Here is a 24,387-nt window from a genome sequence, read left to right on the forward strand (position 1 = left end):
AAGATCCTGCCACACCCATGGTCGGATCATAAGGCCATTTTCGTTTCAGTTACAACCCTGTGTAACAAAGCAGAAGTAATCAGCGCAATTAGAACCATTAAATACAGGCCTTGGAAGTATACCAAGGTGGAAGTCCTACGGGATGCTCTTTCTAAATCAGTTCCAGCTCCCGACAACAACTTAGAATGTGCAGCTATCAGCTAAACGCGCTGGCTGGATGCGGCATGCATCAAAGTGGTGCCTGATAAAAAGCTGAAGAGCCACAAGAAAAATCCATCAGAGGAAAGCCTACTCTTCGGATGAAAAAATTTAATATAAAAGATGTCTTTTGCGGTATAAAGAGCTAGTCAAAGCCGAAAATAGTTATTCTCAGGAAAAATCTGTTTAGCTGCAAACTCCACTAGGGAACTTTTTTAAAATGGTCAAAAATCTGTCTACTTGGAACAAGAGTAATGTCTTCATACCGGATGTACCCTTCTGCAACAAGTTGGCGGAGTTCTTCCAATTTAAGGTCACCTCTATTTTTCAGGAATTCTCGCTGAATGCACTTAGTACTGACCTATCTCTTCATCAGGAAGGGGCTATGAACCTTGGTGTATCCTCAAGGTCCTGTGTACTTCCGGTCTTTGTGAAGTTCTCTCCTCTCTCGTGGGATAAAACAATCAGTTTCATGAGTTCCATCAAATCAGGCACCCCCTCGGATCCTTGTCCCCCTCTGAAAATCAACAAGGTAGCTAGCATGGTGGGGGACACTTAAGATCTATTAAATTAGGTACTCAGCTCCAGGTACTACCTAAATATCTGGAAAAAAGCTTCCATTCTTCCCCTGGTGAAGAAACCCTCCCTGGACCCTAAGCCTGTGGAAAGCTATAGACCAATTTCCCGACTTCCATTCCCTGCCAAGCTGCTAGAGAAAGCCATCAATGAGGAAAATTCTAACCTTTCTGGACACTCATCAGTTGCTAGATTCTGGTCAATACGGTTTCAGAGCAAACCATTGTACAGAGTCAGCTCTGATGGCTGCAGCTAAGGAAGTAAGAGTTAGGGTGGATAAAGGCAGCAGAGCAGCATTAATTCTACTGGATCTCTCTGCCGCCTTTGATACGGTCCACCATGCACTACTTATTAAGCGTCTGCACTCCTTAGGCTTTAGGAACTCTGCACTAACACTGCTGAGGTCATTTCTGGCAGACAGAATACAATGGGTAGAGAAGGGAGATGCAAAGTCCAGCCCTTTCTCGCTCCTCTGTGTGGTGCAACAGGGCTCGGCACTTAGTCCCACTCTTTTTACCGTGTATGTTACCCCCTGGTAAAGATCATCCACAGATTTGATCTGACCGTACTGTCTTATGCAGAAGATACACAGATAATGGTATCCATCTCATCACAGGCTGAGAAAGATGCAAATAATTTCTGCAGATGTGTGGCGGCTGTCGCGAGTTCGATGCAGAGTAATTGCCTCAAGATAAAAAAAGTGAGGTATTGCTCTTTGGGAAAGAGACCTCCTTTTAGAATGCATCCTGGTGTACGTCTGAGCTGGGCAACCTTCCGAAGCCAATGCAGAAGGCAAGAAACCTGGGAGTCATTTTTGACACCAAATTGCGTTTCTCTGCTCAAATTAATGTGGTAACCTCACGGGGCTTTTTCATGTTGCGGGTTCTACAAAAAAATCCTCCCCTTCATTCAGTTTGACTTACAGAAGACTGTAATGATGGCCCTCATCGCTTCCAAAATGGATTACTGTAATGTTCTTTATCTAGGCACCTCCAAATACCAGATAATAAATTGCAGTCCCTACAGAATGCTGCAGCAAGAACACTTCTGAAAATTCCCAATTTCAAACCAGTTTCTCATCTATTGCATGGTCTTCACTGGTTGCCAGTGGAGAAGAGGATCGCTTTTAAGGCACTTCACAAGACAGGCCCATCTTATTTGCTAGAATGGTTCTCGTGGTACACGCCCAGCAGAAATCTTAGATCTAGTTCTGCATTGATGGCCCCAAGAATTATAAGAGTAAACTGGGGCAGCAGAACACTGGCCTAATTGGGGGGGAAAGTTATGCAATTCCCTTCGCCGTGCTATCTGTTCTCATCTGACCCTGCAGCTTTTCAGAAAGCAGCTAAAGTCCTGGCTGTTTCCACTTTAATTAGCAGAGTCACCCAGACTTCCCTCAGCCTGCTGCACCTCTTTCGGCTTTTGATCTGCTCTGCGCTAAGACACCCTCGGGTAATGCGCTCTCTATAAAACTATTTAATTCATTCATAAGGACAGTCAGACACAGAAGGAGTGTCTCCTATTCTGAATGACCCGCTACACTAGTAAATGGGGTTCACAATTGGGTGTCTACATCGTCTGAAATGTGCCCCATAAAGGTTCAAATACTAAGACTTACTCGTTATCAGCTCTTCTGGTAATGCCAACCTTATTGGTCTCACCATCTTCCTGACAATACACCCAGGGCACACTGACCAATACCTCCATATTATGTAGCAGTCACAGGCACACATGCACCTCAGCAGGCGCAGGCAAGTAGCATTTCCAATCCCACGCTGCACACAATCCTTGCAAGCCAAGGGTGAGCAAAGTACCCGGCCACGGAACTTCACAGGAGTGGATCAGTAGGGCCCAAACATGCTACACAGGTAAAAAGGCCTTTTCGCATTCCTGATACTACTGAACATCAACACAGATACACTTCCACCACCGTCCTCATGTCACTAAACCGCAGGGCAGGTAAGGACAGTAGGCCTCTACCTTCACAAGGGTAGTGCTTGGTGTGTCCCTCCCAGTCGAAAGTCTGCATTACAGATAGACAAGCCTAGGTCATGGCACACAACCATGACCCATGATCGCCTATGACGAATAACCAGTACCAGGGATCCAGATATTGTTGCAGGTGGGGTACTCAGGGCAAGAGTGGATGCCAGTTACCATGCAGGGGTCTTTTTTACTCCTAACAAATACATAAAGATACAGCCAGACAACCCAAGTTCCACAAAGTTTCTGTGTGAGGATTCATATTCTGAACATAAATTTGGCTCCTAGAATTTTATCATTCTGAATTTCATAATTATTAATCTCACTTTGACTTTATTGCGATAATTCAGTTTACACTCTTTAGGAACATCTACTTCTACAAATTGCTAATGGTTCAAAATTAAATGACCAATCTCCATTAACAAATGAAGAAATCCAACGGGAATTGGTGATTTGGGTTTCATGAGAGTTGTTTGGTGGGGAGTAGTTGCCTATATATAGGATGAGATGTTCTGCAACGCAGCTTTCTAGCAACTTGCAAATTAACAAGATTTCAGAACTGGGTTGAAAGTGTTCGCTTTGGGTAAGTTGTTGAGTGTTTCAGGGCATGAAAGGCAATGCCTTTCTCGGGTGCTCTGGGTACAATACCATGTGAGTGGAAGGAGTTGACGATGTTGAGCCAGTTGTGAGAGTTTGTGCGGTGGTTTAACAATGGAGGATATTTAGTGACCTACTTAATAGCCCGAAGGTTTGGTATGAGAGGTGATGCATTTTAGTGTTGTGGCACAATTGGATAGAAAATTAATTAACTTTTTGTATATCTTCGGTTTGAGAACATTATTAAATTCGGTGGTTGGAGAGGGATTTAATTTCAATTCCTTCTTAGTTTTAAAGTATTTTTTGGGAAACAAAGACAGTGATGTCTATGCAGCAGTTGGTAGAGAGGCTGTCACTACCAGAGTCAGGAGATGTTTGGGTCTTGAGGATTTCAGAAGTGTGTTTGTTTGATTTTTACAATTGTTTCTGAAAGAAGGCACTTTGGATTTAAAGATATTTCCTTTGAAGTTCTCCCCAGAAAGTTGGAGAGCTAGTTTTAGTGATTGAGAGGATATTTTTCTCCAATAGCATTGAAGAGTATGTAGAGGAATGTATTCCTTTACGAGGTCAGGTGGGTACCACTGTTGATGTTTTAAAGTGGTTTCTATTTTCCTTTGTAGGAGGGTACTATTGTCAATTATTTTGGTTAGTTTAGCACTGTAGTGGTCCTAAAGAGCATACCATGCCATTGGCAAGAGGAGCTTAATACAGGAGGTTCAGATACGAGTAATGTTTTTGGTGGCTATGCAGTGGTTAACTGTGCTTGTTTCACATACCATGGTCAGCAGCGCCTCGCTAATCGTACCTCTCTCAGTCATCAGGGGAGGTATCTCCAAGCACGCCTTCCCATAGAGAGATACACTCCATCTCTCTTGATAGTTCCCTATGCATTGTTTATGATGGATATTTAAACAACTTTGTGAAAAATTGCCACTCCTCCTCCTGTTTTGTAATCTCAAATATATCTTATTATCTAACAATATGCAGACCGTAGGATACCCTTAAAAGCAATTCAATATTGAGAGCACATGTCTTCATCACGAGCAGGAGATCAGGGTTCTGCTCTAGGAGGAGTGCTGGAATATCAGTAATATTTAATACTGCTGAACCACAACTCTTTATTAGGCAGTGGAATATGGAGATGGAGTTTCAATGGTGACAATTTTTGTCTGCATAAGATTATTGGGGAAACCAAGCTTTCTCTGATTTTAGGACAGCTTTATCTTCATTTGGATTGGAGTCTTTTGGATTCCCATCCTGTTAGGAGTGATTTATAGATTGATTCGTTCTTGCAATTTTCTTTACGTTGAGATGATGTCAAAGGGTTTAGGGTGGTGCTATCCCAATGCTAGGTTGATGATTTTGTTCAAAGATGAGATTTAAAACTCATGGAGTCTTCAAACACCCTTTCTTTGGAAAAATAGGTCACAATATTCTATAGTACACCTTCTTTCACATATCTCCGTTAATTGTCAGCTAAACACCCTTGATTGAGTATTTTATCTCAAATGTAGAAATAAAAATCAACCTTTAAACATTTGATAATTCCTTAAATATACTTGGTGGGGCGGGATGCCGGTCTTCTAGTTCTATTGAACCTTTCGGCAGCATTCACCACTGCGGACACCACTCAACAGCCCATCTTCCAGAATGTGAATAGAGAATAAAGCGGTTCTCTTCCTGCCTGTCATCTAGACAGCATTTTGTACAATATCGACATTCAGGTCTCCTTCACTTCAAAGTAATTGCTCTGTACACCAAGGCCCGATCCTTTCACACTGCCACTTCATCCTATACATGCAACCGTTGGACTTAACGCTTCAAGGAAAAAAGATAGTTATGTGCCAATATGCAGAAAAAACCCAAGTGTTACTCAGAATATCAAACACCACAGACAGATTAAGCTAAAAAAAATTTCAGGACAAACTCATGAACCAGAAGTCTCCAGTTGATTTGAAATGAAACCCAACTAAAACTAAACGCCTTCACCGGTACTCCAAGTCTTTTTACCACCATGTCAAAGATGGCTTGGGATACTCATAGGACTGGACATCTCACTCACCCTTATCCCATTCACCAAATCACCTAGATTCACCACTGACCAAGAACTAACCAGGACTCCTACTATTTATGATAAACAACATAGTCTCCTTCCAACTCGTTTTACAAAAAAAAGCTAAAACCGTCCATTCCGCCACAAGTCTTTAGAACACTTTAACAAGCAACTTGTTCTTTAGATTGGTAATAATGTGATATTATCCCGCCTGCTCAAATCACCTGAGCCTCTTCTCAAAGTCATACTTTAACAGGATCAGCATAAGGGCACTGGAATGAGTGTTGTGAGAATGAGGCCTAACAACGGATGTGCAAATTGTTAACAAGAACCACTTATTTTTTTTACAGACTAAACAATCAAGTGAGAGAAGCCACCAGGTTGTTTCTAATGCTTGAACTATTGACCACAGAAGGGATTTCTCCACGCTCTGAAGCTCTTTATCAAACTTGGTAGCGACGGCCTGGCTACATGCAGAAATGACCATGCCAGTTCTCACTCTGAGGAAATAAAATGAGTTAACAGCACGGGCTTCTGTCAGCATTCTATATTCACCATATTCCTGCAAGAATTAAGAGCTAAGCACACATTGACCCTCACATTACTCGATAGAAACCCATATATTAGAACAGAATACACATACTGATGCATGGGCCTGAGTTATACAGAAGAACAGTTGCATGAAAGGATGTTGAAATGCAGAATTATGACTTGAGACCAAGTGGCAAAATAAAGGTAGGTGGGGGCATGACATGACTTGACAAAAATGAAAACTAATGCCATCAAGCTGTTAATGAGCTGATCAGAATACAGATAGGAAATAAACTTACAAGATAAGGATGTGTGATGAAATAAGATTTGGGTGCATTTCATCTTTGCCTTATTGTACATATTATTTGCAGATTCCTCTAGAATAATAATAATGATAATTCATACTCATCTTAAGCGTAGAGAAACAGTGCATATATAATACAAATTCAAATATAAAATAACAATACTTCTGTGCGTGTACTTTAACGTTTTAGGTTCCGGATAGAGCTCTATAAAATGACTTGCAGATAAGATATTGTCCATGAGGTATGCATAGCTCCCAACATTCCTTCTTATTTGTGTAATGCTCAGTGGGAGGGAGTGAAATACACTTGCCAGTTTCCAGATTCTCTGAAAAGGCTGCAGTTTCCTTTTGTGGGTTTAGGCAATCTACCGGGAGCAGGTTTTTGTGCCAGCTCCCCCTGCGACGGTCCGGTTGTCCAGCTTGCCCGTAGTCCGCTACCCTCTGCTGATTACGGTTTGTGTCTCTTCTGCTCGTTTTTCTGCCTTTTCTCTGTTTGTTCCTGCCCTCTGTTTGCCTCTTTCTGCTGGTTCTGCTAGTTATTTTGCCTCTTTCTGCTAGTTTCTGACCTTTAGTCTGCCTATTTTGCTTGTTTTCTACCTTTATTTTGCCTCTTTCTGTTAAATTCTGACCTTTATTTTCCCTCTTCCTGCTCGTTTCCAACCTTTATTTTTCCTCTTTCTGCTTGTTTCTGACCTTTATTCTGACGTCGCATCAACAGCACCCAGATACTCCTAGGGGTGACAGTGCTGCACTACACAAATGCTGATTGATTGACCAGGTGTGATCCCTATCATTTTGGCAACACAACAACAATTATTTTGCTGAGCACCGGGACTCTGGAACTATCAGCTGGATGATCTAAGGTTCAGATCTACCTTGCTACACTTCCAGGAAGACTTCAAAACACATCTGTCTGAATGCATCTTGAAGACTCATTTTATAACACATCTGTTCAGAATGCATCTTAATGCCTTGTCTCCTTTTCTGAAGTTAATACTTACCCTATAAGGCTTCTTTGCCATACGCATTGTTGCACGTTAAAACGAAATTCCTTTTTTTTCCAAATAACTTTTTATTGTTTTCTGTAACAAAATAAAATCAGACAACACATGGCAAGAGGCAATGACAGTGTTGCAGATACAATTGTGTCTCTATGATACCACTCCAACCCCCCCAACAGCGTACAGAGGTATGTCGATAAAACAATGTCTACCCAGAGTGTACGGACTGATGTATCCCTTTGCTCAGGAATCTATTCCAAGGTGTGTTGATATCCCCTTCTATGTACTGGAGGACCCAGGAATAGAATTGATAGATTGATTTTTTGCCACATATTTTATCAAACTTATGAGGGCAGGGTGCGCTAGGTGGCGCACGACCAAGGTGGCCGCAGGCCTGTGAGGCTCCGGACGCTTGGCTCCCTGATTTTTCATTTATCCTGGGTTAATTTGGAGATAACATCCCCACATGCCCTGACGGAGACCCCCTTATCTGTCGCTGGCTGCTGATGGTGAGACTGGCTTGTGGAACCGCCGCCGGACGCTGATCTGCCTCTGGAGAGCTTTGCCCGAGGCAGAGGTGGAGCCCTGCTGCGATCTGTGGGCGGCTGTGCTGGTCAGGCAAGTGCCGGGGATTCCACGTGATGTCTGGGCCGCGCTGCCTGTGCCGGCGCTTTGCTTCTGGCCTTCCCTGGAGTGCTACGCAGTGGGGGTCTGCTGGCGATGTGAACAAGGCCCTCGTGTGCCACTGATCTTCTGTTTGGCAAGCCGGATCCTGACCCTGCACGACGGTGAGGCCGAACGCGCCCCTGGGAGCCTGCTGGCGTGGCTCTTCATTCTTTGGCCCGGGGCCTGTGCTTCCTGCCTGCTCGCGACGCGCCCCCCTCTCCCCCCGCATCCGGGGCTGCCTCTCCCGCTGGGGGACCGGGGGTGGCCTGCGGGAGGATTGGTGATCTAGCAGCGGGCCCCCTCTTCAGAATCTGCCGCATTTGGGACATCTCCGGCCCACCTACTCTGGTGCACCGCTGTCTGCTTGCTACGCTCCCTGCTGTTGTTTCGGCTGGACTGGCACGGTGTGCTGGAGTGCGACGCAGCGGGGGCCGTTTGGAACTGTTCCTCTAACTGGCAAGCCGGCTCCTGACTCTGTACTATTGTGAGGCTGAACTCGCTCCTGTGAGTCTGCCAGCGCGGCTCTTCATTCCTTGGCCCGGCTCCTGTGCTTGCTGCCCGCTCACGCCCCTCCCCCCTGCGTCCAGGATTGTCTCTCCCTCTGGGTGTCCGTGTGTGGCCTGTGGGTGGCTTGGTGATCTGGAAACTGCCGCATATCATCGACCAACCTTCTACGGTGCACCACTGACTTCCTGCTATGCTTCCTGCAGTTGTTTCGGCTGGACTGGTGCGGTGTGCTGCAGTTGCTCTTGAATTACATTGGGCACTGTGGGGCTGGTGCCGTGGCCCCTGGACGGTGGGCCCCCAGAGTTTACTCCGCACCTTTGCCTAGGTGTACGGCCACAGAGACCTTAGCAGTATACCTCAGATTCTCCTAAGCGGGCCTCCTAGCATCCAGTCAATGAAGTTGGGGGGACTTTCTCCATGCGGCCCACTCACTGCGGTACTGTTGTAGACTAAACCGCCTTCTCCCCCTCAAATATCCCAGGTCGCAGCTTCACCATTGTATCTTGCCTTCCTGGCCGCCCTGTTTGCCCTTATCCCCTGGTGGTTCGGCTCCTTCTGGACTTTCCCATTCACCGCCCCTATGTCTACTGCTGCCTATATTGTCTTTGGACGGGGAGGGCCAGAGTCGCCGTCCAACGTCCTTGCTTCCTTCCTCAGTACTCCCTGCTCTCCTCAGGACTGAGCTGCCGCCAGACCCTCCATTGGCGCCTGTTGCTCTGGTTTGAGCCCTATAGCGCAAGAGCTCAATCATATCTTCTCTTGTAGGGTCACTTTCTCCCCTGCATGCAGTTCGTCATGGGGAAGCCCGATAGCCGTCAAACTAGGCTCCCTTTTGATGCTAAGAAGGTAACCACCCGCTCCAGCGCAGATGATACCAACCCTCCTGCTGACATGTCGTCCTCCAATTCTCCACCAACCCCAGCAGACGAGGTTAAATCTCTTCTTCTGGCCATGCAACATAGCCTAACAGACCTATCAAACAAGATGGACTCCATGAATACTCGCATGGATTACATAGTCCAGAAGGTGGATAAGCACGATGAACAACTCAGGGAAGCAGAAAGGTGCATTTCCGTGACGGAGGATGCCACCTCTCAGGTGATGCAGCAGGTGGCACAAATGGACAAGCTCCTTAAAATAATAGCCGCCAAAAATGAGGACTTGGAAGCCCGAAGCCGACGCAATAACATCTGCGTTACGGGTATCCCTGAAACTACAAATACAGGGCGGATGGAAAACTTCATTGAGCGGCTCGTACGCACCACCTTTGGAGAGGACGTTTTCTCCACCCAATTCATTATTGGATAAGCACGATGAACAACTCAGGGAAGCAGAAAGGCGCATTTCCGAGACGGAGGATTCCACCTCTCAGGTGACGCAGCAGGTGGCACAAATGGACAAACTCCTTAAAATAATAGCCGCCAAAAATGAGGACTTGGAAGCCCGAAGCCGACACAATAACATCCGCGTTACGGGTATCCCTGAAACTACAAATACCGGGCAGATGGAAAACTTCATTGAGCGGCTCTTACGCACCACCTTTGGGGAAGATGTTTTCTCCACCCAATTTATCATGGAACGCGCTCATCGCTCCCTAGGCCCCCGCCCAGTTCCAGGGGGCCGCCCCACGGCCCATAGTCGCTCGGCTCTTAAACTATAGGGACCGCGACAGCACCTTGAAACTGGCCAGAGACCACCAGAACCTACAATTTGAAGGCGCCAACTTCTCCATATACCCCGACTTCACCATGGTGGTACAGGAGGCCCGACGTAGGTTCTTGCCAGCCAAACAGAAGCTTCGTAAAATGCAGATCGACTATGCCCTTCTTTATCCCGCTAGTTTGAGAGTCACATAAAGGGATAAACACCATTTCTCTACCAACAATCAGCAAGTAGATGACTTTCTTCGAACTGTCAAGAAGAATACTCCACCTAGGGATTCTCCGGATTGCCTGTCCCGGTCCCCGTCACTGAGTGCTGACTGAACAAACTGAACCTCGGACATGGCTGGTTGACACTCGCTGGAGTGCCTAGCTTCGCTGTTGCCCACACTCGCTGCCGTGGTGCTGGTTTAATCTGCTGCGCCTTTACCTCCAAACATTGCAGTCTTGGGCACGAAGCGAAATCACATGTCTCCCCCCTCGCTATATGTCCTTCTGGGGCATTCTGGACCTCCTTTTCCACGCTCTTCCTCCGCTGGCAGATGAGCGTCACGATTGGATGGGTTTTCTTTCCGGTACTTAATGCTGTTCGTGCCCGCTACAGCTTCTGTATCCTTTTTTCATTGCCTCTGTATGAACTGTTCACCATTTGAACACTATTCACTCTGTTCTCCAGTGCATTATTTTAGGAGTGTATTTTAACCTCCAAACCCTGCTGGGCCAAGCAACCCTTCCCCTTTCTATGGTCCCTTGGCTCCCCGTTCCAATGGGAGGGGGCCTAGCATCTTAACTGGGGGAGGTTAACGTTCAAACTAGTGTTCCCTCACACGGGAATTCCCCAAGGACAATCCCTAGAACTATGACTTTTCCCTTATTGCACTGTTGCAATGGGTTAGTGGGTTTGGCTAATAGTGGCAATTCCAGCACGATTGGGGTGCCGTTGTGGGCGGGGGTGGTGGGAGGGACCGAAGTTATTGTTTGTATTGTTCCTCTCTCTCGGCAGGCAGAAGCAGGCCCTCAATTGCAGGGCACACTTTTTACCGTTTTTTACAAGGCATATTACACTCTTCCTAACCTAAATTGGCATGTCATCTCACACCGAGTCCTCACACCTCAACTTAATCACTTGGAATGTCAGAGGCCTTCGTGATCCCCAAAAATGCAGGCAAATACTTGCATACCTGTATAGACACCATGTGCACTTAGCAGTGCTACAGGAAACGCATTTGGATCCAGCCCGTTCCCCCACATTTGCTAGTAAATGGGCTTCCACGCAAATCTTCTCCTCCTACTCCACGTTCTCTAGGAGGGTGACGATACTGGTAAAGCGGAACACTCCCTTTATCCTGGGTGGTTCACAGCATGACTCCCTGAGGCGTAGCTATATACATTGGGGCTCACTGGGTACACAGTCAGTCACGATAGCATGCTGTTATGGGCCGAACGTTGACGACCCAGATTTCTACACCACACTATATTACAGGTGGGCTCTACTCACATTATCTGGGGGGGAGATTTTAATACCTCTTTTAACACTAAAACACAAGAGGCCTCACAGGGAATCCTCAACACTCACGGGCTTACTAATGTGTGGTGACATGTTCACCCTGCAGGAACAGAAGGTACCCACTACACTGCCCTGCATGCTTCTTGGGCCTGACTGGACTACTGGGTGGTCTCCAGGGGGGCCCGCTCTCTGGCTCAAGCAGGCCACTCACCTCGCTAGAACTTACTCAGATCACTCTCCGGTGCTCATAACGATTGCCTCACCCAGTGTGTTATCCACTCCTAGGGTTTGGAGACTAATGCCACAGGCATTGCTTGATACGGTGTTTAGGGCTGAGATCGGAGAGGAAATCACCAATTTCTTTCAGACCAATATGGACTCCATCTCCTCAATAGGTGTTGTCTGGGAGGCCTTCAAGGTCACGATCCGTGATGTTTGCATGGCCAAGAGCTTTGGGGTGCTGCGTGATTTGCGTCGTACCCTCCACAGGCTGGAGGGCGAACTCAAGCAACTAGAGGATAACCTCTGGGGAGATAACTCTGGTCCACGTCTTGCCTCCTTTCGAGAAAAACTATCTGAATATAAAGAGACTGCCGAGTCAGAGGCGTGCTTTCGGGGGAAATACCATGTCGCACGCAGATACGGGGAAGGCGAGCGCCCTGGCAAGCTACTAGCATAAACTATTCGTCTTCCTAGATTTACCAATTACGTCCTTGAGATCACGGATTCTACCGGGGCGCGACATAGGGATAGTCAAGACATTCTTCATACTTTCATGGACTTCTATGCCAACCTGTATAGCACACGCAGGGATGAGCCCCCCCCCCCGATTTCAGCCCCTTCTTCCAGGATATCACCCTCGGCTGACTTGGCGACTCACAGAGGGAGTTTCTCGCTGCGCCCTTTGAGAACGATGAGATACACGAGGCGATAATGCAAATGCGATCTGGTAAGGCTCCGGGCTCTCACGGCCTCCCAATTAATTCCATTTCTTCAACTTTTCTCTAATGAGTCACAGGATCTGGGCTGCCTCCCACCATCCACGAGGTTGGCATTGATCTTGTCGCTTCTCAAACCCGGTAAACCAGCAGAGAGCTGTGACTCTTACAGACCCCTATCCCTACTTAATACAGATACTAAGCCTTGCAAAGGTCCTCGCTAATCGCCTCAGTTTACTAATGGAGAAATTGATCCTCCCAGACCAAGCCGGTTTTATACCTGGCCTTGCGACCTCGCATAACCTCCGCACACTTTTCTCAGCCCTCTACACGATCTACCCAAATATACCTTTGGCAGCTGTTTTTCCTTGATGCCACGAAGGCATTCGATTCTGTGGAGTGGGACTACCTCTTCGTAGTACTCCAGAACATGGGCATGCCGAAGGGCTTTCTTTCTTGGGTCCATCAGCTATACACTAGTCCCGAGGCAAAAGTCCTTCTTAATGTCCATTCCTCACCTTCCTTTCCCATTTCTCGTGGCACCCATCAGGGGTGCCCGCTCTCACCGCTCTTGTTCGCCCTCGCAGTTGAGCCAATCGCTGCCAAGATTCGACAATATCATCATGATAAAGCCCTCCGATGCCCACTTTGGCATATTCTAATATCCCTTTACGCGGACGACATCACGCTTTATGTCAGGGAACCTCAAATAAATCTTAATCCGCTGCTTCGAGAATTTGTGAGATTCGGGGGCCTATCCGGGATTCATATAAATTGGTCTAAGTCCCAACTTTTCCATCTCTCCACGTCAGTCGCAGAGTTTACCCCAGACTTCCCTATTGCACGGTGCCCTGAAGAGGTGAAGTACCTCGGCATCTATGTCACTGCAAATCGTGACTAATTACTGCGGCTAAATTACGTTTGTGCTCTTGATGGAATACGGGACAGTATCACAACATGGTGGATTGCCCTACCGTTGTCTATTGAGGGACGCATATCCCTGATCAAAATGGTTATTCTCCCCAAACTCCTTTATTTATTTCCGAACATACCCCATGACCCCGGTAAAGCCTTCTTTACAATACTTCGTTCAGAACTCATTTGCCTCACATGGGGCGGCAAGCAACCTAGAATACAATGGGATGGCCTCACCAGACCATACTCGCAGGGTGGGTTTGATATTCCATATTTTGAGCTTTACTACGTATGTGCGCAGGCTCATTATGCCCATTGCTGGTTCCACCCCCCCAAATACATGCCTCAGGTAGCGGCCGAACACTGGCTATCCGCTCCCATTCCTCTGGAGGGTGCCATATTTACCACCACTGCCCCTCGCACTGATGGCCCATCCCCCATCATTAGCACGGTCAAGGCATGGCAAAGCATTGTTACAAGAAACCAGACCCCCATGCTCCATTCTCCCCTGCTCCCCCTGACCTATCACCCAAAGATGCCTGTCCTTCAGGAAGGTGTCTAAGAAAACCGCAGCCAAATACGGTATTAAAACATGGGGGGGGGGATCTTTATCTTCATGGTACGTTACGCACCTCACAGCAACTTTTCTCCACACCACCACCTTCCTCCATGGACATCTTTTTATATATTCGCTTGCGCCAGGGACTCAAGGAGCATACCCCTACTTTCCCTAGGGAGTCTTTGGAGGCCACCCCTCTGCGCTAATATTACAGAAGGATGCGGCGTCTCACTTGGTTTCTTCCCTTTACCACACTTTGTACACCACTCAGAACATCTCACAGAACACTGCTAGGGCCAAACGGTCTGCAGAATTGGGGCTGGCTCTTTCTGATGCTCAATGGGACTACTGTTGTTGTAGCCGACTCCGCATTCTGCATAACAAGTTCCTCTACCGAACATATTACACTTGAGCCAAGCTCCACCGCTTTAAATTACGCAACAATGACAGATGTGACCGCTGTGGGCTTCCGGGGGCTGACTTCTTACATCTGGCCTGGGACTGCAGTGCAATACAGAAGTACTGTTTTTTGGTGTTCGAAGCCCTGAACCAAATGACATCGCTGCACCTTCCGTTCACTCCCTGTTGTGCCCTGCATAGAGACACTGGTAGCCTTGTGAGTAGTTTCAAGTCTTCTTTATTAGATCCACATCAGGATATTAACACTATTAGTCCAGCCAACTCTAGATGGGTACAAGTCATGTACCAGCCATACACCAGCCCCACCAGGAGCAGCCTGCCTAGCTGCTCAGCCCATCTCCAACTGTCATCCACACATCCACTCAGGCACCCAGGCATTCCACGCATCACAGTCACACCAACATTCCATTACCATCTTTCACTCTGGCTGAGCAGCTAGGAGGACCTAGACTGATTACACATACATGCAATACTTAGGATATAACATTATCCCTTTCCTTTACAAACAAAACAACAATAGCAAATAAAGGAAAAACTATACACACGTAAGCAGTAAAATTCATAACTCCGTGATGCAACATAAAGCAACACATCTCAGAAAAATGAACAATACTAATTCAGAAAAGATGGGGAAAAATGCAACATCAATATACATGTGCAACAGTATCCTCCATCCTCCCCCATAAAAATTGTAAAATCATTAAGAAGCGTAGAGTTGAGAAACAAGTACAAGTAATAATATAATGACACAAGCTGTAAAACACTGTACTGTAAAATCAAAGGTAAAATACACCGCAACACCTATCCCAAATACAAGGGAACCACAAAGACATGGGACAACGACCCATAACACTGTGTGAGGGGCTAGCTCCCAAAACACACACCCTAGTTGTACTTTTGTACTGCGCGCAACTGTGAATAGGGTTTGTCCTAGTTGTAGATTAGTACTGCGCACAACTGAAAAATGTGATTTAAACCCAAACCCAACACTGTGAAAGAGTTGTACATAACAATTTTATATGGGCACTACACCAAAACCCAAACCTGCTGAAGAGGTTACTAACTGGGACTCGAACCCATCCCCATCCCTGAAGTAAGGATGTACTATGGCCAAAAATAATCAAATGTAAAGGGACTATTACCCAGACCCATCCCTAGTTTAAGGGAACACTGTGAATACCACCCTCTAGAACAAATAGACGACCCAACCTATGAGCGAAATACTGTGGCATCACTACTGAACTGTGCCCCACACCGGTGAGCAATCTCTCACCTGAGTTGTGATGGGTCATGACACCCCCCTAAGTAAGGGAATAAAAAGCACAACAAGGACCAAAACACTGGAGTTATTTATTGTCTAAAACACAAGAACTATAGCACGAACCTGCACTTTCCTTTAGACATTTATCAAAGTTCCTAAACGAATAATAACTACCCCAGAGCGACACTAATGTGCGATGTCACACAATTCATCGCTGCACTGTGAAAACACCAGTACAACGAACGCCACCTGAAACCAAAACTGGTATAGCACGAAGAACAAAATATAGAGATTGCACAAAATTAAATGCCATGTGTACAAACACATTACCGATCTATAACTACAGTTCTTGACAGCACTACATGTACAATCCATGGCACATAAGAGTCACTGGGAACCGCAGTACCCTTAGCTTGATAGCTTCAAAATGGAAACGTGAGCAAACGTGCAACTTCACCCAAATGAGCCAAATCAAAACATTACCCATTGTCCAGGGGAAATAGGTGGTCTCCAGAATTCACACATCGGAGAAATCCCTCAGCGAAACATGAGGTGGAGAAAAGATGACAGAGTCCATAAGAAAATGAAGCAACTCCGACATACATGAAACGGAGTAAAAAGCCTAAAAGGGATAACTCGTGGAAGACTCCTGAACTCGTTCAGCCGTATATTCCAGCATAATCAAATCCATATTAGATTTGAGCAGACGAACTCCGTTTTCTCCCAGACTCCATATTCAACATAAATAAAACTTTATTTCTGAATCCAGAAACAACGTGGATGGCAAAGCGCAAAAAATCGACCGCAGCCACCAAACACAAAATGGCGCCACGTCTGCTCCGTCGCTGCAGAGTGGCTCACGGTGCGTACATGCACCACAGGATCCTTTAAGTCGAGAAGCAGCGCCTGATCCAAAGCAGCTCTGCACGTCAGAATGCAGATGACGCAGGACACATCGCAGCAGGAGAGACCACACGCAACCCAAGGTAGGCACGCGAGTTGCTTGGCTCGTGCCGGGTTTTCAAAGATACAAGTCAGCACACATCCACTCAGGCACCCAGGCATTCCACGCATCACAGTCACACCAACATTCCATTACCATCTTTCACTCTGGCTGAGCAGCTAGGAGGACCTAGACTGATTACACATACATGCAATACTTAGGATATAACACTCCCCTTCTCGCCCTTCTTGGTTATACCAAGACACTGGCAGTGACACATCGGAAATTCGTCTCATTCAGTCTCCTCGCCAAACGGCGCATAGCATGCAGGTGGCGTCAGGGCAGGGCACCTAAATTTAAGGAAGATCCGAGACATGGTATTCTGGCAGGAACAAATGTATGCCTTTGCCAAACTGCTTCCCCTAACATCCCGTCCACGTGACAATTGGGGGCCCCTTATGGTATACCTACTTTCTCATCCCCTTGATGGGTCCGGCAGCTCACAAGACTAATACTGCGATGCCCGCTTGTACCCCTCTTTTTGTATAATATATGCCACTTCATTCCCATCCTCCCCCCCTAAGGATCCACCTCCTTGACCGAACACTGTTACTGTATACATGTTACTACTGTCGTCATGATACTGCCCCTGCTGTTTCGTACTGATTTATCGCCTACTGTATTGTTCTAGCCTACATGCCTGCGTTTGTAAATTTCACTGTATTTGCCTTCATCTGGTCACTTGTCAAGATACATTGCATGTCACTCCCTGCCTTTACTTTTTTGTTCTGGAAAATGCATAAATACATTTTTTTTAAAACAACAAAATAAACTTATGAGGGCAGTCCTACTACTCTTAGACTGATCATTCGGCACCCATACACCAGTCCATGTTGTTGCACCAGTGTTCAAACAACGGAAGCAAGGGCAACACCAATAAGATTACTTTATTGCACCTCGCCGGCACCAGGTCCAGTTTACAGAATAGTCATTGGTATCTCTTCCCCAATATGCACAGTATACATAGTTTCTTCACCTTGTGACCGCGCAGCAGAGTTTGCAGGATATTGGTCTGAGCTCTGAGGGTCAAAGGAAGCAGAGGCGAGCATTTCTCTGCAGTTAACGTTGAACTCTCAAGGAACCAGGGTTTGGGGAAAGCCTTCTCTTCTGAAAATAGAAGAGAGAAAATCGATAACAGCCTTTGTATTGGGCTCCCTCATGAACTTGTATTCCACCCACTTCGAGAAATAATCAACCACCACCAAAGCATCCCTTATGTCACATGGCAGATCATACATGGGCCCACAAAATCCATGCCCGACTTTTCCCATGGACCATCCGGAAATTCAACAGGACATATTGAAGTTTTGTGCAGTCACAGAGTTTTATCCGCCTGACTGCAACCACTGCACCTCTAATGATCAAGTCAACTTAGCTGTCCATGCCAGGCCACCAGTAAAAACAAGGTACCCTTTTCTTTGTACCCGTCATGCCCACGATGAGCCAACTGGACAAAACGGTCCCCGAGGACACTTGGAAGAACCAAAAGACTCCCCCCAGTACTAAACCTCCTGATTGCCGTAATGCTGATAAACTTCATTTTTTTTTATTTCACTGTTTCAGTTCGACATGTCTCTGCAATTCTGTTTCAAAACTGGCTTGCGACCGCCCTTTAATTTGTGAATGCTACATACTCCGTTGCAGGAATACAGTTGGGGAATGCCTCTGCCACCAGACACAAGGAAAGGAAGTCTGACTACAAAGTCAGAGGATTTCACGGTGTGACTTGCTCTAAAAAGCCACTATCACAAAACTTTGTTTTCAAAAGCTTGTATGAACTCAAGGGCACTTTTAAGAGAACCGGATGATCACATATTAACAGTTTTTTGGTAGCGCAGAAGGCATTGCTCACATCTGCAGAGCGATAAATAGGGCACATTCTGTCAGAGAGACATGAGAAGCCACAGCTGAACAGTCCTGTGTTGAGCTGCTAGAGCAAACTACAATCCCCCCCCCCCAACAACCCGTCTCACCACTTGAACAACCTCATGTAACACTTGATGTGTTTGTGAACATACATGAATAGATGTGTTTCCAGCTTAAATATGCAGCCCTCGATTATTTTTTTCTCAGTATTTAGTGAAAAAAATGTGTGTGCAATTTTTGTGCTTCTGATTTCTTTCCCTCCCACTTCCTTAAAAGAGACCCCTCCCTGGTCTTCAACTTGATGACCATTGGGACAATGCTGATGCCTTCTGGGCATGGCATGACGGCCACTTCAAAAGGCTGTGCTCATTATTTCTGCATGGCAAGGTGACTGCTGCAGGCCCTCGCACCCTGTTGTTGCAACATGGATGGAACTTGTATTGCATTATGGTCAAAGCCGGGTCTCTTCATTTTACTACCGCCAGTCGGTGCCACATTTCAATAATTGTTCATCAGTTTTCCCCTCAGTGGGTATTCAAATCAGAGTGAGTTCATGGTTTTCGCCAACTCTGCTACTCCGTAACCAAGCTCAGAAGGTTCCAAACTTGACAGCTCCCTCCTAATTATGGGGACGGTGCAGCCCCACATTTACTGGCTGTGTATGAAGATTCACTCAACAAATAGGGTCCTTCCCCCCACACTGCAGGAGGCGGTAATTATTTAAATATTAAAGCCCGATAAACCATCCAAAAACTGAGACTCCTACAGGCCACTGACAATTTCGACAACAAAATACTGGCCAAAATCCTAGCGAACCTCATTCTACCCCTGTTGCCCTCCATGATAAGAACGGTCCAGGCGGGATTCATTCCAGGGCGCTCCATGGCACTCAACTTACGCACACTATTTGCAGTTACGCATCATCTCGACCCGGACGTGCAGGCGGTGGCTGCCTTTTTGGTAGCCACTTAGGTATTCAACTCCTTGGTATGGAAGTACCTGTTCCCCCTGCTTAAGTGGCTTGGTCTGAGCCTCACCTTCGTCCAGTATATACAACTGCTCTACACCCTCCCCACAGTGCGGGTGCGACTAAATGGACTCATTTCGAAGCCAATTTCGATCACCTGTGGCACTAGGTAAGGGTGCCCACTTTCGCCACTGCTATTTGCCCTTGTTATGGAGGGACTGGCCGCCAGGCTTGACAACACCACGCACAGCAAGGCACAGGGTTCACCACGCAAGGGTTAATAATATAATTATATGCAGATGATGTTACGCTATATGTGCACAAACCTAGCTCCAATCACACACGAAATGATCGGATTCGGGGGACTGTCTGGGATAAACTTCAATTGGGGAAAATCAATGTAGTCCCTCTCACAGACCACACTACTCCATTCTGCACCGAGTATCCTCTAAAACGGGCCACCAGCCCAGTCTGCTATTTGGATATACGGATAAGCTGCGACGTACAGGAACTGTGGACTGTAAACTTTGGCCGGGCTATCGATAGGCTAGAAAACAGAATACCAGTGTGGTCCAAGCTACCGCTATCAATGGCCAGATGCATTACAATAGCCAAAATGATAGTCTTACCAAAGTTCCAATATCTAGGAACGGGCGCATTCTTAAAACGCATTCGCTCTAATCTAATTACGCTGGTGTGGGTGGGAAGACAGCCATGTAGATCATGGGAAGTTCCCACGTTGCCCTTAGTACAGGGTGGGATGGGTGCACCAAATATGACGCTTAATGCTCTATGCACACAAGCACAATTCTTGCACTTCTGTATTCACACCACCCCTTTTCAATCCCACATGGCGATAGAAATAGATCGTGCAGCGCCCCTGTATGCCTCCAACAAGACGCCCAGAGATTAAATAAACAGTGGAATGTGTAAAATGGGCATGAGAAGGAATAAAGAAAAAGACAGGGCTTTCACAACTTTATGCCCCATCAATCCCACTTCATGATAATTCCATGAGGCTGCCACTCCAAGATGCAGGGGCAAAGCAACGCGCAAAGCACCTATACCTCAATACCTTTTCTGACTTTTACAAGGAGAACATGTTCGTCCAGTCCCACCCGCAGATAGTGCAAACCCTGTCAACGCGTCTGACACTCTACTATATTATCAAATCAGAGCCACATGCCGTACGAGGAATACAAATTTCCTGATGCAAAAACAGACACTATCTATATTGGAACAGATGATCAGCACATCCTCAGCCCGTAAATTGGTAACGCGGCTATACACAGGGGTACAACAGAGCATGCCAGCAGAAGAATTTCATGCTAGGAAACATTGGGACATAGAGCTAGGCCCAGAACTCATGGACACACACTGGACATTCTGCTGTGGGACGAGCTATCGGCAAACTTCAGACTACGATTGATACATTTTAAAGTCCTACACTGGCTGTACCACACACCACTGCAATTATATAAATTAGAGCTGAATGACACTAACAACTGTCTCAGATGCGGCATGCTCGGTGCGGATTTCCTCCATCTGGCATGGAACTGCTCAAATATTGCAGACTACTGGACAGCAGTCTTCGCAACAATCTGGGCCATGGTTGAGATACGCATGGGATACACACCATTAATAGGGCTCTTGGGATATGTTAAGGATAGCCTGCTTGGCAGACGCATACTAGTGGCTATGCTTCTCCTTTTAGCTAAGCGTAGATTGGCCATGAGGTGGGGAAGACGGTTGGCACCGAAGGAGAGGGACTGGCTACAAGATGCGGCAGACTACTCTGATCAATTATCGCACTTCTGGGGCATGATGCCGCACAAATCTCGCCCCAAAGACATTTGGGAACCCCTGTTAAGCTACTTGATATCCAAATCCAACACTGAGTCAACAGCAGTTCAGTCCTTGTAGTGAAGAAAACCGATCACAGCCAACGCGCGTTTCGTCACCACCGTGACTTTCTCAAGGCTTCTTGGTTAGTCAGATAGATGCTGGAAATGTCAGCGACTCGGTAGTCACAAAGACGAATCTTCTGGGAAAGGCATTCAATATTTAAAAGACGAAATTTCATGTCTTCCTTCCTATTCACTCCAAAGATGAAAAAAAATATTGTAGACGGACGGGTTCTAAAGACATGTGTGCATTAGCATTCAAAAGATTTCTTTTTCGCATAGTCAAAACATTATTCGTATTTTGAAATAGTGGTCAGTAGCTTAAAACATAATGGTTCATTCCTTCCTTTCCTATTCCATTTTCAATCAAGGAATTTGTCCTCCAAGATAACGATTAGTAACCTCACTGATCCCTTGTGACGTGGTCAGACAGGGTCCAGATGACAAGGGCGCTGTGATAAGATCCTCAAAGAGTCTTATGTATGCTCCGTAATCTGCTCCTCCGGTCAGAACTGCCGCAGTGAGGTTACTAATCCTTATAAAATAGCCAATGTCGATAGCCAGACCTGTACTGGTTATACACGTGTAGTCAAAGACAGCATCGTTAATATGCCAGTGTCTCGCACAGAACGGCTACGGCTGCTGTTTGGCCCATAAACAGTTGTAGATGTTTTATTATATTCTACAATTTTTTTTTACCCTTTTCTTTTCCATTAAGCTGCACGTGTTTAGTTATGTTGCTTTGGCAGGCCTGACTGACTATGTACGGATGTACCACCTTGAATACTGAATATGTGGCCATACAGGCTAAATGTTTCTTAAAATATGAAAATGTCAATAAAAATGAAATTTTAAAAACCTCTCCCTTGGAACATGACGTACCTCCAGGCTTCATCGCTGATCACCTCCTGACTAGCTGGTATCGTAGACTACGCCCCAAAAGCTATCATTTCGCCACGACGCCCCCCATTTCTGATGACCTCAGGTTCTATAGCACCTTTCTTTAATGAGGTTTCCTTCAGATATCTGGCCAGATTTTGGGAGGGTTGCAATACTGGATCTGGGAGCTCTGGGATGCAGCGGCCAACTTGTACAGCACTTGGCCACACTCCTCCCCTCTCCCCCCACATTATATATTCATAAATGCAGATAGGGAAGACAAGTTATCTTCAAGACAGAGCAATGTCTGCGGATCATAGGCATACATAAACAGTTTGCTGCCTTTAACGCTAATTCCTTCAAAACATTTCTGACGTAAATATGGAAGACAAGACGGGCAACGAGGATGATCCTTGAAGTACTCTGCAAGGGACAGAGACCATTTTAGCAGTGAAGGAAGACAGCTGCACCATTTGCCATTGACACTATAGAAAATATTCCATCCATTTTAAAGACTGAGCCCTTCAGTGCAGCTGCCTCAACATGACCCATCAAGATACTATGGTCTGCCATGTTGAAGGCAGACAAGAGATCCAGAGTACAACGAAAGTGGAATAGCTGTCTATCCTGAGACCGTTCAGTACTGTAAGCAGCACTGACTCTACGTTAGGACCTGTACGGAAGCCAGCTTGAAGTAAAATCCAGGGAGTTAGTCGCTTGGAGAGGTTTGCTGAAAATGGGCAACTTGGGCATCTAAAACTTTAGGATAAAAGGTAACCGTGATATTGGCCGATAGTTCTTCAGTATTGGGAGTCAGAGCCTTGTTTCTTTAGAAACAAAAAAGGATGATGGCCCCTCAAATGGATTGACGTACAATGCCCTTATCAAAGGAAGCATTCCATAAAGCCCAATGTAAACTTTGTGGCCACTTTAGTAAGAGAGACGATATCTAATGGACTGAAGAACACATGGTTAATTCATTCAACTTTCATCCAATGAGGCTTCCAACAGTTCTTTGTTTTGTTGCCCCATCTGACGTTGTGTTTCTCTTTAGAAGAGCGTTGTCTGTGACAGGCTCCAGCCGTGGGACACTCCTCTGGGCAGTCCTGTCTCTAGGTGATTCCAGTGTAGAAAAGACTAGGCTTCATATTTTGTTTGTACCATGTGGCACTTGTTGTTTAAAGCTAAATGTCACGTAAAAAGGATATCTCCAACGGTATAGTATTGTATGAGTACAGCAGTTCATTGTCATCTCTTCAGATTCATTTATTGTGTTGAGAATATATATTGAAATATTATGTTAGAATGTGTCTCGGTTTTTCTTGTGGCAATAAATATATCTTTTTCAATCATAAAAATGCTCCCCCCCCCTGCAGTCAAGAGGTAGGTGATTAAGGTTCCCTTTCCTCTGAAGGTCTGAGCAAAGTTCTTTGTACAATCCAAGAGCATGTGTGTCCTCGAAAACCCCAAAGAGGCTTTGGAATAAGGATTGAACATGTGAGCTTCAGAGTTATTATGATTTTCGTAGTCTATTGTGTCCTGCAGCATCTGATGTGCTGGTTCCAGTGGGGCTAGCCATTCGAAGAGGATGTCTGGTTCATGTGCTTGTTCAGCCACAGAACTTTCCAAATGTTTCAATCAAATTTCCACTTTTTGGACCTGTGATTCATTTCTGAGAGTGATCTTGAGAAGTCTTGTATTTTTTTTGAATTCTTGAAAAAGCAGCGGTATATTGGTATATTGGTTGCTGGGGCTTGTATGCCGTCCAACATCATTTGCAGGTGCATTGCTTCTTTGAGTGAGTCTGTGGTCAAGGACCTGCTGTTCTTGTCAGGTTTGTGTGCTTGGAAGGCTTCATTGGTCGACGGAGCCTTTGGGACTTCTTTTAAAAGTAGGAGTAATTGACAGAATTTAATGTGAATGAACACAGACCCATGAGGAAGAGATGGGGACAGTTTTTTTGTAGCAGGCTGTAAGGGGGTTCACAAAGGAGATCATTAATATCAAGTTTACTTCTCAGCTTTTCCTTATAGGCCATTCAATTTCTGTTGTTTCAGTATCTTCCTGTGGTTTATTTTTACCTCTGGACAA

At 46.0% G+C, this 24,387-nt stretch overlaps 1 protein-coding gene across 5 annotated transcripts in view; it reads right to left on the minus strand.

Moving 5' to 3' along the window:
- The window catches only part of LOC146799907 (uncharacterized), a 240,497-nt gene that overhangs the window by 27,949 nt on the left and 188,161 nt on the right, over window positions 1-24,387 (minus strand). Inside the window, exon 3 of one of the 5 annotated variants that reach the window (XM_085620837.1) lies at window positions 17,657-17,787. The exons of the other annotated variants lie outside the window; for them this stretch is intronic. The gene's annotated coding sequence lies outside the window, so the exon portion shown is untranslated. The remainder of the gene's footprint in view (window positions 1-17,656; window positions 17,788-24,387) is intronic. 5 annotated transcript variants of the gene reach the window in all.

The sequence above is a fragment of the Triturus cristatus genome, chromosome 8 (genome assembly GCF_964204655.1).
Source record: "Triturus cristatus chromosome 8, aTriCri1.1, whole genome shotgun sequence".
In the NCBI taxonomy this organism is placed as follows: domain Eukaryota; kingdom Metazoa; phylum Chordata; class Amphibia; order Caudata; family Salamandridae; genus Triturus; species Triturus cristatus.